Here is a 14,479-nt window from a genome sequence, read left to right on the forward strand (position 1 = left end):
GATGACGATAACGAATAGTAATATTATTAGTGCCCCTACAATGAACACACATACGCGATGTACCATCCTTTTTCGACACTAGAATAATAGGACCAGCACAAGGACTAAGGGATTCGCGTATATAACCTTTGTTGAGCAGCTCCTAGACTTGACTCATAATCTCCTTCGTATCCTCTAGATTGGTGTGGTATGGTGCACGGTTGGGTAGCGATGCACCAGGAATTAAGTCAATTTGATGATCAATCCCTCAAATAGGTGGTAATCTCGGTGGCACGTCTTGTGGAAAGATGTCAGCAAACTCCTGCAAAATGTTAGTGGCAGCAGGAGGCAAAGAGGAAGGCACGTCCTCGAATGAAAATAATGCCTCTTCGCAAACAAAAGCATAGCAAATAGATTTGCTAAAATCTAGCTCATCAATATCAGATTTGGTGGCAAGTAAACATGCACTTTTCAATTTAAATTCAGAAGCAACACTAGATGGTTTATTATTAGGCTTTATTTGTTGCTCAAATTCTTTTGCCACAATCTGATTTTCACTCTTATTTTCTCCTGTTTTGCTTTATTAGCTCTATTAATATCATCTTTCAAAATGGAATCAGGAGACATTGGAAGCAAAGTAATATGTTTATCCTTATGAACAAGAGTATATTGATTGTTTCTACTATGGTGTACATAATTTTTATCAAATTGCCATGGTCTACCAAGTAATAAGGAACATGCTTGCGTGGGTACCACATCACAATCAACATAATCAGCATATGTAGAGATACTAAAATGCACATGAACAATATGCGTTATCTTAACCTTGGCATTGTTGTTGAACCATTGGATGTAGTAAGGATGTGGATGTGGTCTTGTGGTGAGAGATAGCTTCTCCACCATCTCCATGCTAGCCAAGTTGTTGCAACTCCCTCCATCAATGATGACGCGGACAGAACGTTCCTTCACAACTCCCTTTGTATGGAACAAATGATGCCTCTGATTTTGCTCAGCTTGTGTTACTTGCACACTCAAGACACGTTGAGCAACTAAACTTTCATACATGTCAGCGCCTTCAGCAGCCATGTATTGTGTCTCATGTTCAGAATCATCTCCACCGTGTTCTTCACTTCTAATAAGAGCCAAAGTCTCCTCATCATAGTCACTAGCGGACTCATACCCACCATTCTCGGTAGTAATCATCACACACTGAGATTTGCCTTCTCCCGCATAATGACCTCTTCCCTTATAACGACGAAAAATAATATCACTTGTGTGCCCTGTTGATGCCATGGAAGAAGAAGAACTCTGTGCAGGCCTGGTAGGTGTGCTCTTGGCAGATAGTGGTGGTTGTGCCTGCTTCCTTATATCACGGCTGGAGGTGGCAGCTTATGGAGGTGTCGGTGCAGTAGAATGTGTGGAAGTAGCGGATGCACGCGGTGTCCATGATGAAGATCGACCTGCAGAAAGTTAGTTCGCACCAATGTCTGTCGATCCTGCACTTCACGTTCAGCTTCACAAGCAAGATGGAATAAACGAGTGATATTATTATACTCCTTATACTCTAGAATGGTCAGAATCTCTCTATTTAATCCACCCATAAAACGTGCAAGCATAGCTTCATTCTCCTCAACAATACTACATCTAATCATGTCAGTTTGTAATTCCTGATAATATTCTTGTACAGAATTTTTTCCTTGTCTTAATTGTAGCAATTTTTGAAGTAATTCACGTTGATAATATGGTGGAACCCAACGAGTAGGCATAGTAGTTTTCAAAGCAGCCCAAGTAGTAGGGATATTATCATGATATGAGCTACAATGTGTAGACCACCAAACAGAAGCAAAACTAGTGAATTCACAAACAGCAGCAGCAACACGTCTTTCCTCAGGATATTGTAAGCATGTGAAACGTTGTTCAGTTTCTAACTCCCAAGTCAGATATACATCAGGAATGTATCTAGCCTCAAACGATGGAATATTCAATTTAGTTTAGAATATGGTCATAATCTCGTACCTGAGGTGGTGCTACAGTCCTACCGTTGCGATTATATGCATGAGGTCGACCTGGTGCTGGTGGTTGCACATAGTTCTGATTTTGATCAACTTCATCCTCGTAGTCCTCCACCTCTGTAGTAGCAGCAGGAGCTACAGAAGCATCAACAACAATAGCAGCGGCACCATAATTTTGTCCAGGCTCAAGAGGAACACGGCCCGCTCGGTGGAGGGCTATTTCGCGGCATGGAGGTTGTTGGTGTTGCTGTTGTTGCAATGGTGCAGTAGAGGCAGTAGGTGGAGGTAGACGTGCAAGCAATTCAACAAACTTGGCATCCAACTTGTTGTCAATTGCCTTCTCAACGTCATCAATCCACGCTAATGCCTTGCAAAAACTGGCCATCACGTCTTCTACCTGTTGACCCAACATTTCCTGGAATTTATCATGGATCTCCTTGTTCGTCATGTTCTCCAGTCCAGCTCATCCGCTTGTGATCCTGGCATGGTTAGCAGCAAGAGAAAATCACAAGAATATGTCCTATAGACTACTAGGAAGTGGTGATGGTGTTGTGGAAAGTCACAAATCCGTCAAGCGAATCTCAAATTCTTACTAGTTCTTACCAAGCAGCAGGTGGTGACCGGCAACCGTTGTAGTCAAAACTCTCACAGCTTGGATAGAGCGATTACCAGGGAGAGTCAAACGCACGACATAGATGTATGTGGAGCTGGGAAGGCTTATAATAAGGTAGCAAAAAGTGTCAGCAATAATCAATTCAGATATGCAAAATTGAATAAACGCTCAACAACGGTACTGTGCTGGTCCTAGGCTAGACCGTGCTACAGACGCGAGCCTAGAACACTAACAAAATCACGGCGCTGCATGTTTACAAGGGAGGAGCACACTCTTACTATCTTTTTTTCCACTTTTTTTTGCACTTTTTTCCTCTCTTTTTTGCTCTACAACAATTTTTTTTCGAAAAAGTCTACAAATGGTCTAAAAACTGCCTAGCCAGAATTTTCCAGACTTACTTTTTTCTTAACTGGAACTATTTTCTACTGCGGGTAGCACGAAAGTTGGAGAGTCTGACTTGGTCACGACTTGGAGTATGGCGTGATCTGGAAATCAAAAACAAAGGAACAAATACTGGACTTGGACTAGGACTGGTGGCGGAGATGAATCTCGTGGAAACTTGGATTGGTGATGGTATATGACGGTGGTATATGTGGACTCGGATTGGTGGTGGTATATGAACTCGGATTGGTGGTGGTATATGGACTCGGATCGGTGGTGGTATATGGACTCAGAGAAGTAGCGGATAAGCGGTGGTGGTATATGGCAGGGCGATGATGATGGTGTGGCAGCGGCGTGACAACTTGTGAACAGAACTCAGAACTCTAAAGAACTAGGTGCTAAGACCAGCAACTTGACACGACGATACAAGCGCAAATTCAACAAAGCAAATACATAAAAGATTATGCAATGGCTCAGATTGGTTTGGATATGATGAACTAACCCTAATTTTTTTGGCTTTTTTTGGACTGTAGGTATGAAGAACAAACTCGATCTAAACAACGAAAAACTAGAAAATCTCACCAAGCAACCTGGAAATCTGATACGACTTGATAGAGGCAAAGGTGTTCCGTCTTTTGATGAGATGGTGATTATCGTTTCAGAGGAGTAGACTTTGACGATCCGACTACGAATGTGTGAGGACGTCGCGCCTTAGCAATCGCTAAACCAACTTCGAGAGGTTATTGACCATGTTGGAGCACGATCAACCTGACCACGAAGTTCAATTTCCTGCAAGCAAACGAAGAACAAGAAAGAAACTAATATTGCAATCTGGATATTGCGAATATAAGATGAAAGCTTTATTGATCAAGGTGGGGTTCTGTGACGCCTTGGTCTGGTCGTTGAACACCAACGAAGTACGTGAAGTTGCAGCTATGGCGAACTTTTAATCTAAAAAAACCCAAAGTCTAAACGACGCCCTAAGGGCTGTATATATGGAGGAGTAGGGAGGAAATTTGTGACCCCTTGTACGAGGGGTCCGAAACCAACCCTAACTTGGTTTCCCCACACATACGGACTCTAAAAACAGCCTATACTTATGTATTTCGAAATTACATGGGCCTGGCCCAATAATAAGGTGACGCATCACCTATTATGAAATTTGTGAAGTGGCATCTTGTATATTTCGTCCAAGCCTTCATGCACTCATTACGGTGGCTTCAAAGCCCTGAAATCGTCACTTGAAACTCCGTTCTTGTTTCCCTTGCGCATGCCATCATCTCCATGCTTGTTCTTGCTCCAATGTTCATCCTTCTCCAATCTAGGCCCTTCATTTGTAAGCAAAACAAACGTATCCAATTTAGGCAGCATCATATTCTCATGAACATTAGAATCATTACCAAGATACAAAAGTACCTGGTTATTTAATTGGCGTGCGCGAGCTCTAGTAATTGGTCCAGTATGTATAGTAGCAGGGGCTATGGGTGTAACAATGGTATTGATGTACTCATCAGTTAGCAGTAGTGGGGGCTTAACTAGTGCTACTACTAAAAGCTAGTTGTAGCATCGTAGCAGTAGCGCTGGCACCTGCACTACTACTAGGTTTTTCACTAGTAGTGGTTGTGAATACAGAGCGATCGACGTCGAAACAACTCAACAAAATAAAATACGTCCATGACGACCACCCTTGCCTACGGAAGCTCTTGGCCCTGCCTGAACTCATGCAAGCGTTCGTCCAAGTGGTTGACACGCTCGTGGTACATCTGGAGCACAATCTCGAGGTCCAAGTTGGCTATTTCATCGGAGATCACCAACTCGAGGATGCGATGGCCATGTTCCTCTACTGCGCCTAGGTGGGCACCTGGGCAAAGGAGTTGAATGAGCCTAGCGACCAGCGCATTGGCATCGAGCGGGTCGCAAACAAGGTGAATGGCATGACCAATGCGAATGGTGCGGCCGGCCTCTGGTGCAAGTATGGCGCAGATGGCCTCTACCCACTCCTGGTGAAGAATGGGGCTACTGATGGGCCATGTACCCAGCTGCAACGTGTTTGGGAACGTTGCATGGAAAAGAAAAAAAACTCTCCACACACACAAGATCTATCCATGGAGATGCATAGCTATTAGAGGGAGAGATCATCTACATACCCTTGTAGATCGCTAAGCGGAAGCCTATATAACGCGGTTGATGTAGTCGAACTCTTCCTGACCCGATCATGATCCAACCGATCTAGTGCCGAACGGATAGCACCTCCGAGATTAGCACACGTGCGGCTCGATGACATCTCCTCCTTCTTGATCCAGCAAGCGGGAGAGGAGAACTAGAGGGGATCACAACCAACACGACGGCATGGTGGTGATGGTGGTGGTGGAGCACCGACAATGCTTCACTAAGCATCACCGGGACAAGGCGGTGGAACTACGGAGTAGCAGGAGAGAGAGGCGCCAAGGGCTTGGTGTCTCCTCTTGGGGTGCCCCCTCCCCTCTATATATAGGTGGAGGGGCGTGGGGAACAGCCCCTCTGATGCGGAGCATCCTACGAATATCACCATCTCAAGAGTCCGTTCGGCAAGTGACACGTGCGACATCTACTTCACATAAATAAAGGTTAATCATCTCCTTTACACGTGTTCACTTGACCCCTTCGAGGATGGTATACTACTTGATATCCCTCTCGTGTGCATGTATAGGTATTGCCGGAGCTTCATCAACGATGAGGAGGAGTTCAAGCGCAAGAGAACATCTACACCATCCAAGAATGTAGAAGGACCCCAAGACGCGAAGCATCGGAGGCCTCGGACCACCCCGGGTGGTCGGCCTCCTACGCCCCAGGTGCCCAGACCCCCGGCACCAACCGGGTGTGGCTCCTGACCACCCCGGGTTCCCGGGCTTTCACTTCATGGTGCCTGCTGTCGGTGTCAAAACCGGCAGATCTCGGGTAGGGGGTCCCAAGCTGTGGATCATGGATCAATGGGTAACAGGAGACAGGGGACACGATGTTTACCCAGGTTCGGGCCCTCTCTATCAAGGTAATACCCTACTTCCTGCTTGATTGATCTTGATGAATATATGGTTACAAGAGTTGATCTACCTCAAGATCATATGTTGTGGTCTAAGACCTATGGGTATGATGAGTAATGTCATAATCCTCTATCGACTAGCCTGGGCTCGGTTTATATAATGTACCAGAGGCCTAGGATAATAAGAGTCCTAGTCGAATACGCCGGTGGAGAGGACTCCTTGTCTTGATCACCAAGTCTTGTGGAATCTTCCTTGTATGCGGCATGGACTGTCCGAACTGGCCCAATAGTGAACAGCCATGGGGGTCCTCGACCCGATCCAGCTGGTTGGGAGATGACGTGGTGAGTACCCCCTAGTCCAGGACACCGTCAGTAGCCCCCCTGAACCGGTCTTCAAGTTGGGGACGCGCCTCGATTCTTCCGAACTATTCTTCATCTTTGGTCGTCGGTCTTGAAAACTGGTTCAACAAATCGTCTCATCTTCGATCTTGAGGATCGCCAAAATGAATCCGAAGAGTTTACACGTCGGGTATCCGAGGAGCCCCTTTAAGTTCTTGGCCTTTATCAATGCCTTGTTATTATTTTTTACGCCACACCTCGAGTTTGAAGTTGTTCCCGTGCGGCGGTGTCCTCTTGCATTCGAGCTCCAATGCCGGACTGCATTCGAGGTATCTTTTGCAGCCGGGCACCAACGCCGGACTGTATCCGAGCACGCCGGACTATGTCCAAGCTCCAACGCCGGACTATATCTGAGGTGTCATAGATCACCTTGGTTCAAAAAGTTGAAGGAGTTTAGCCGAGCTTAATGCCGGAAATGCCCTCTATGGAGCCAGCCACTTGCATCCGAGCTATATCCCAAAATGCTTTCGAGGTGGTTCAGCACCTCAGGTTCGGGCTGATTGTTTGCGGATTTTATTTCTGATGTGTGTAAATTTATTTGCGGACGAGATGTATTGCCAGTAGCCCTCAAGGTGTGTGTCGGTCTAAAACCCGAGATGCACATGAAGGATGACATAAGACCGCTGATCCCAGTAGCCCCTGAGACTCAGGTTGATTCACAAAATCGGCCTGAGGATCAAGTCCTAGCTCGGGAGAATACTCCAGGACACAAAAAGCGGCATGCTCAGTCCTCGAGACTCAGTTTGGGTGCGGCCGACCAACCTGAGGATCATAATCTCCTCGGAAACTGTATTTGCGCATAAAATTTTCTGCATTGAATAGGCAATGCAGTAGCACCCGAGACACTGGTCGGGTGGCAACACCAGATCAGGGGATCGATGTGCCCCTTTAATATTTATAAATAATGAGCGCGAAGCCCAGTAGCCCCCGAGCCTTATTGTGGGCACGGGTGGCCGAATTAAGGATCGATATCCGAAGTAAAATCACAAATTATGTGTAATGATTCTATGTATCCATGTACTTTACATCATTAATGCCCGGATCTGCATTGTACAAAACTTTGTAGACCAACCATCGGCTTCCACCTCCTCGGCCAGTAGCCGAGGAGTGTTTGTCCTACTTTATAAAGCCTTTATGAGGGCAAAGATTTACGACAAACAAGGCAATCCGGCCATACGGTTTTATAAACAAAGGTACACAGAGAGATATGTTTAACATAATAAATGCCTTCCAGAGAAAATAGTGCCGCTATCGGTTCCTTTCTTGGGGTTATCATGCTAAGCATGATCATGAAACCTCACCTCCGATCAATGTGGGAGGAAAATATTGAGGATTTAGTTCGGGGAAAGTTCCCGAACTCTATGGTATTAATGAACCAAAATTTTCACTTCCGTCGTTGCCGACCAATGTGATCCTTTAAGATTGCTAGCTTTCGGCTTCACCCAGTCTGAGGTACTAACTCGGATGACCCAGTAGTAACAATCACAGAGGTGCTCCCTTTACCGCCTAGCCGAATAATCGGGAACGTAGGGGTAAGCACAGGAGCCAGGCAACCCATCTTGGCCGAAATCTTAAGTCAAATTGATGCATATTTATGGCTTTATAATGATAATTACGAAAGGCAGCGCTTGTATACTAAATACAAATACTGATGATATATGTTTATTTTGACTCCATTGCGACCATTTATCAGCTGAAAGTGGCCCATCGTTGGCTTCTACCCCTTTGTAGATACTACGCAGGGTGTTTCCGCAATAACAAGGTAACCCTTAGCCGACGTCTCGGTGCCCGGAAGCGATTGTGTTAGCAGAAATGATGCAATCAGATATGTGGGCTTTATAACTTTCACTTAGTCATAGGAGCTTAAAGTTGGGAGGCCAGCTAGCAGCCCCCGGTTAGTGTTCGGCGACAGCCAAGGTCAAGCCGTAAACACTTCGGCCAATCTTAGGAACGGCCCATCATTTAACACAGCCGTCGGATCGCTGACCAGTTTACGCTTATTGTGACAATCAGTTTTCGGCTTTCTCCACTGAGGTGCTTAACCATGCGAGCTGGAAGTACAATCGCAGTGGTTCTCCCTTTGCACACCTAGCCGAACAAAGCGGAACGTAGGAGGCAAGCACGGGAGCCGGGCAACCCAACTATTGACCGAAGACGCAATTCGAAACCAATGCATATATAGCAATATCCGAGAATGTTTTTGCCAAATCTCTAAAGGGGTCCGGCCTTGCACTACCAGATTTATGCTGGAAACACACAAATAGTTTGAAAGTGCCATAGGCTTGGAAAACCAAAAACTTCAGTAAAAACTTGACGTCCGAACTAGATCAAGTGTTCGGTGCCAATCCGAAAATTGTTCTTAGAAAAAAAAATTGTGCTTCTGTCGTGCTTTAACATGACACATCCTATCTCGAGACTTCAAGCACGTCAGCCTACGGCTTCAACCTCCTATCACGAAGGCGGAGTACTTCTCGTTTGGCCAGTTTAGCAAACTTTAGCGACTTTGAGAGAGAAATTAGGCTACCCGGATATGGACCACACACTCGTGTCGAAAAAGGAGTGATAGAAAAAGACTTTGCAACGACTAAGAAGAAAAAATTATTGTAAAACGGCTCATGCAAATTTAAGAGCCCCCAAGTGACTTGGGTAAAAGATGTTATATATAATGATTGTATGTACCGAAGTACTTATATCATATCTGTGTTCATCCGAACTTTAAACGCGTCTTAACCGACCGTCGGCTTCTCCCTCTTCGGTCAAGGGCCGAAAAGTGTTATGTACTCCACCTATCGAGAATATCGACGGTGTTTCCGATAACTAGGCAATGCATAAGGCTGTAACAGACAAAGCGCACTCAGGGAACTTATGCTATATTACTGACGAAGTGTAAGAAGCATCTTCGAAGAAAATAGTACCTCCACCAATACCTTTCTTCGGTTGCTCATTATTACTATGAGGCTTGTGTAATAGATTTTTTGTATTCATGAGTTCCGTTGTGTGCCGACCATGATTGAAAATAATAAGAGCGCTAGCTTTCGGCTTCACCCAGTCTGAGGTCCGAGCTCGGATGACCCGATCGTGACAATCGCAGAGGTGCTCCCTTTACTCCCTAGCCGAACAATCGGGAACGTAGGGGTAAACACAGGAGCAAGGCAACCCAGCTTGCGAAACACTTAAGTCAACATGGTGCATATTGTGGCGTAAAACACGAACAAGGAACGAAGCCATACAAGTATAATCATATGCAAGAGGAAAGGCTTCATAAAGGAAGCCCCCAGGTAAACGGGGTATTTGAATTTGTGTGTCACAAACAAAGTTTTGACGAGGAAGTTTTTCACAAACAACTTTTTACCCAAAAAGTATAAGGCTTGGTCGAACCGAACACAAGTTAAAAATTTAAGACTTTGAGCATGAAAGCGACTTAGCTGGTTAACGTGTTCAACATTGATGACGCGGTCCGAGCTTGGTGCAGGACAAGGTTCCATCCCCCAAGCTGGTCCAGAGGTGGCGGAGCGAAGAGCTCGGCACTCTGAAGTGGTGACATAGCACGGCCAATGCAGGTCGGCAGAGTGACGCCGAAGTCTGATACGTCCATTTTGCATCATGCTTTTATATTGATATTTACAGCATTATGGGCTGTTATTACACATTATATCACAATACTTATGCCTATTCTCTCTTATTTTACAAGGTTTACATAAAGACGGAGAATGTCGTCAATTGGAATTCTGGGTTGGAAAAGGAGCAAATATTATAGACCTATTCTGCACAACTCCAAAAGTCCTGAAACTTGACGGAAGTTGTTTTTGGAAATAATAAAAAATACTGAGCGAAGAAAATACCAGAGGGGGCCCACACCCTGGCCACGAGGGTGGGGGCGGGCCCTACCCCCATAGGCACGCCCCCTACCTCGTGGGCCCCCTGGTGGCCCTGCGGTGCCCATCTTCTACTATATGAAGTCTTTCGTCCGAGAAAAAATCATAAGCAAGCTTTCGGGACGAGACTCCGCCGCCACGAGGCGGAACCTTGGCGGGACCAATCTAGGGCTCCGGCAGAGCTGTTCTGCCGGGGACACTTCCCTCCGGGAGGGAGAAATCATCGCCATTGTCATCACCAACGATCCTCTCATCGGGAGGGGGTCAATCTCCATCAACATCTTCACCAGCACCATCTCCTCTCAAACCCTAGTTCATCTCTTGTATCCAATTCTTGTCTCTAAGTCTGGGATTGGTACTTGTAGGTTGCTAGTAGTGTTGATTACTCCTTGTAGTTGATGCTAGTTGGTTTATTTGGTGGAAGATCATATGTTCAGATCCTATATGCATATTAATACCCCTCTGATTATGAACATGAATATGGTTTGTGAGTAGTTATGTTTGTTCCTCAGAACATGGGAGAAGTCTTGCTATTAGTAGTAATGTGAATTTGGTATTCGTTCGATATTTTGATGAGATGTATGTTGTTTCTCCTCTAGTGGTGTTATGTGAACGTCGACTACATGACACTTCACCATTATTTGGGCCTAGAGGAAGGCATTGGGAAGTAATAAGTAGATGATGGGTTGCTAGAGTGACAGAAGCTTAAACCCTAGTTTATGCGTTGCTTCGTAAGGGGCTGATTTGGATCCATATGTTTCATGCTATGGTTAGGTTTACCTTAATACTTCTTTTGTAGTTGCGGATGCTTGCAATAGGAGTTAATCATAAGTGGGATGCTTGTCCAAGTAAGGACAGTACCCAAGCACCGGTCCACCCACATATCAAATTATCAAAGTACCGAACGCGAATCATATGAACGTGATGAAAACTAGCTTGATGATAATTCCCATGTGTCCTCGGGAGCGCTTTCCTCTATATAAGAGTTTGCCCAGGCTTGTCCTTTGCTACAAAAAAGATTGTGCCACCTTGCTGCACTTTATTTACTTTTGTTACTTGTTGCTCGTTACAAATTATCTTATCACAAAACTATCTGTTACCTATAATTTCAGTGCTTGGAGAGAATACCTTGCTGAAAACCGCTTATCATTTCCTTCTGCTCCTCCTTGGGTTCGACACTCTTACTTATCGAAAGGACTACGATAGATCCCCTATACTTGTGGGTCATCAAGACTCTTTTCTGGCACCGTTGCCGGGGAGTGAAGCGCCTTTGGTAGGTGGAATTTGGTAAGGAAAAATTTATATAATGTGCTGAAATTTACTGTCACTTGTTACTATGGAAAGTAATCCTCTGAGGGGCTTGTTCGGGGTATCTTCACCCCGACCAGTAGAGTAAAGAGTTGCTCCTCAACCTACTGAACCTACTGAAAATGAAAATGTCTACTTTGAAATTCCTTCGGGTATGATAGAAGAACTGCTAGCTAATCCTTTTGCAGGAGATGGAACATTACATCCTGACGAGCACCTAATCTATGTGGATGAAGTTTGTGGATTATTTAAGCTTGCAGGTATGCCCGATGATGTTATCAAGAAGAAGGTCTTCCCTTTATCTTTGAAGGGAGATGCATTGACATAGTATAGACTATGTCATGATATGGGATCATGGGACTATAAGCGATTGAAATTGTAATTTCATCAGAAGTTTTATCCTATGCATCTTGTTCATCGTGATCGTAATTATATATATAATTTTTGGCCTCACAAAGGAGAAAGCATCGCTCAAGCTTGGGGGAGGCTTAAGTCAATGTTATATTCATGCCCCAATCATGGGCTCTCAAGAGAAATGATTATTCAAAAATTTTATGCTCGGCTTTCTGACAACAATCGCACCATGCTCGATACTTCTTGTACTGGTTCTTTTATGATGAAAACTATTGAATTCAAATGGGATTTATTGGAAATAATTAAATGCAACTCTAAAGATTGGGACCTCGACGAAGGTAAGGAGTCAGGTATAACACCTAAGTTTGATTGTGTTAAATCTTTTATGGAGACCGATTTTTTCCGTAAATTCAGCACTAAATATGGACTTGACTCTGAGATAGTAGCTTCTTTTTGTGAATCTTTTGCTGCTCACGTTGATCTCCCTAAGGAGAAGTGGTTTAAATATCATCCTCCCATAGAAGTAAAAGTAGCTGAACCTATTAAAGTTGAAGAAAAGACTATCACTTATAATGATCCTATTGTTCCTACTGCTTATGTTGAGAAACCACCTTTCCCTGTTAGAATAAAGGATCATGCTAAAGCTTCAACTGTGGTTCTTAAGAGCAATATTAGAACCTATACACCTCCTGAGAAAGTTAAAGTTGAACCTAATATTGCTATTGTTAAAGATCTCTTGGCTGATAATATTGATGGGCATGTTATTTATTTCTGTAATGAGACTGCTAGAATTGCTAAACCTTGTGCTAAAGATAAACATAGACCTGTGGTAGGCATGCCTGTTATTTCTGTTAAAATAGGAGATCATTGTTATCATGGCTTGTGTGATATGGGTGCTAGTGCTAGTGCAATACCTATTGACTTATGCAAAGAAATTATGCATGATATTGCACCTGCTAAGTTAGAAGAAATTGATGTTACAATTAAACTTTCCAATAGAGATACTATTTCACCAATTGGGATTGTTAGAGATGTTGAAGTCTTGTGTGGGAAAACTAAATATCCTGCTGATTTTCTTGTTCTTGGTTCCCCACAAGATAGCTTTTGTCCCATTATATTTGGTAGACCCTTCTTAAACACTGTTAATGCTAAGATAGACTGCGAAAAGGATGTTGTTACTATTGGCCTAGGTGATATGTCTCATGAGTTTAACTTTTCTAAATTTCGTAGACAACACCGTGAAGAGGAATTGCCTAGTAAAGATGAAATTATTGGTCTTGCTTCTATTGCCGTACCTCCTAGTGATCCTTTAGAACAATATCTACTAGACCATGAAAATGATATGTTTATGAATGAAAGAAGGGAAATAGATGAAGTATTCTTTAAATAGGGACCCATTCTGAAACACAACTTGCCTGTGGAAATCCTAGGGGATCCTCCTCCACCCAAGGGTGATCCCGTGTTTGAGCTTAAACCATCGCCTGATACTCTTAAATATGCTTATCTTGATGAAAAGAAGATATATCCTGTTATTATTAGTGCTAACCTTTCAAAGAAGGAGGAAGAAAAATTATTGAAAACTCTGAACAAGCACCGTGGTGCTAGTGGATATACTCTTGATGATCTTAAGGGCATTAGTCCCACTCTATGTCAACACAAAATAAATTTGGAGAAAGACGCCAAACCAGTTATTGATCATCAACGATGGCTGAATCCTAAGATGAAAGAAGCGCTAAGAAAGGAAATACTAAAGCTCCTTGAGGCAGGTATAATTTATCCCGTTGTTGATAGTCAGTGGGTAAATCCTGTCCATTGTGTCCCTAAGAAGGGAGGTATTACTGTCGTTCCTAATGATAAAGATGAATTGATTCCGCAAAGAATTATTACAGGTTATAGGATGGTAATTGATTTCCGCAAATTAAATAAAGCTACTAAAAAAGATCACCCTTACCTTTTATTGATCAAATGCTAGAAAGATTATCCAAACATACACATTTTTGCTTTCTAGATGGTTATTCTGGTTTCTCTCAAATACCTATGTCAGCTGATGATCAATCAAAGACTACTTTTACTTGCCCTTTTGGTACTTTTGCTTATAGACGTATGCCTTTTGGTTTATGTAATGCACCTGCTACCTTTCAAAGATGCATGATGGCTATATTCTCTGATTTTTGTGAAAAGATTTGTGAGGTTTTCATGGACAATTTTTCCGTCTATGGATCCTCTTTTGATGATTGCTTAAGCAACCTTGATCGAGTTTTGCAGAGATGTGAAGAAACTAATCTTGTCTTGAACTGGGAAAAGTGCCACTTTATGGTTAATGAAGGTATTGTCTTGGGGCATAAAATTTCTGAAAGAGGTATTGAAGTTGATAAAGCTAAAGTTGATGCTATTGAAAAGATGCCTTGTCCCAAGGACATCAAAGGTATAAGAAGTTTCCTTGGTCACGTCGGATTTTATAGGAGGTTCATTAAGGATTTCTCAAAAATTTCTCGGCCTCTGACTAATCTATTGCAAAAAGATATACCATTTGTCTTTG

This window comes from Triticum aestivum, chromosome 4D (genome assembly GCF_018294505.1).
Source record: "Triticum aestivum cultivar Chinese Spring chromosome 4D, IWGSC CS RefSeq v2.1, whole genome shotgun sequence".
In the NCBI taxonomy this organism is placed as follows: domain Eukaryota; kingdom Viridiplantae; phylum Streptophyta; class Magnoliopsida; order Poales; family Poaceae; genus Triticum; species Triticum aestivum.